The sequence below is a fragment of the Chrysochloris asiatica genome, unplaced genomic scaffold, assembly GCF_000296735.1.
Source record: "Chrysochloris asiatica unplaced genomic scaffold, ChrAsi1.0 scaffold00109, whole genome shotgun sequence".
Classification (NCBI taxonomy): Eukaryota; Metazoa; Chordata; class Mammalia; order Afrosoricida; family Chrysochloridae; genus Chrysochloris; species Chrysochloris asiatica.
The window spans coordinates 759,084-759,991 of record NW_006408627.1 but is presented as its reverse complement, the minus strand read 5'-3'; positions in this window follow the sequence as shown (position 1 = coordinate 759,991).

The window sequence follows — 908 nt, the reverse complement described above, 5'->3', positions numbered from 1 at the left end:
AGTAAGTTCTGAAACCAATTAGTGAATAACACAAATTGATTCAAATATTGTGCTTCATGATTAATTAGCCTTCAAATACATAAGCTAAATCCTGTTTGGGAGCAAACACTGAAAAGCATCCATCTATTTAGACAAATTGTTACCAAGTATCTTACAAACTAAGATTAATATTAATAATACCTCTAACTCTAAAGTGTAATTGTTAAGCACTGTTGAGTCGGTTCCAACTGATAGCGACCTTATATAGGGTTTCTGAGAAGCAATTTGTGGGTTTGAACGGCCAACTTTGCAGTTAACAGTCCAGTGCTTATCCAACAGGGCCACATAAGGATTCCTAGTTCCAAGTAGGGGTCCTACTAAGATACTGTCTTTTGCTTTATTTATTTCAGTAGCTTCAATTTTTCAGAGATTATTTTTGTTGTTGTTGTTAGGTGCCATTGAGTCGGTATCAACCATAGCGACCTTATGCACAGCAGAACGAAACACTGCACCATCCTGGGCCAACTTCACTACTGTTGCCACGCTTGAGTCCATCAGTACTGACACCTGGCTAACCAATCTCACTGAGGGTCTTCTTCTTTTTCTTTGACCCTCTACCTTACCAAACATGATATCCTTCTCCAGTGACTGGTCCTTCCTGACAATATGTCCAAAATATGAGAGGCAAAGTTTGGCCATCTTGGCCTCCAAGGAGGCTGGCTTCTTCTAAAACAGATTTATTGGTTCTTTTGGCAACCAATGGCACTTTCAATATTCTCTTCCAACACCATAACTCAAATGCATCCATTCTTCTACCGTCTTCCTTATTCACTATCCAGCATTCGCATGCATATGAGGTTATTGAAAATACCATGGCTTGGGTCAGGCGCACCTTAGTCCTCAAGCTGACATCTTTGCTCTTCAACACT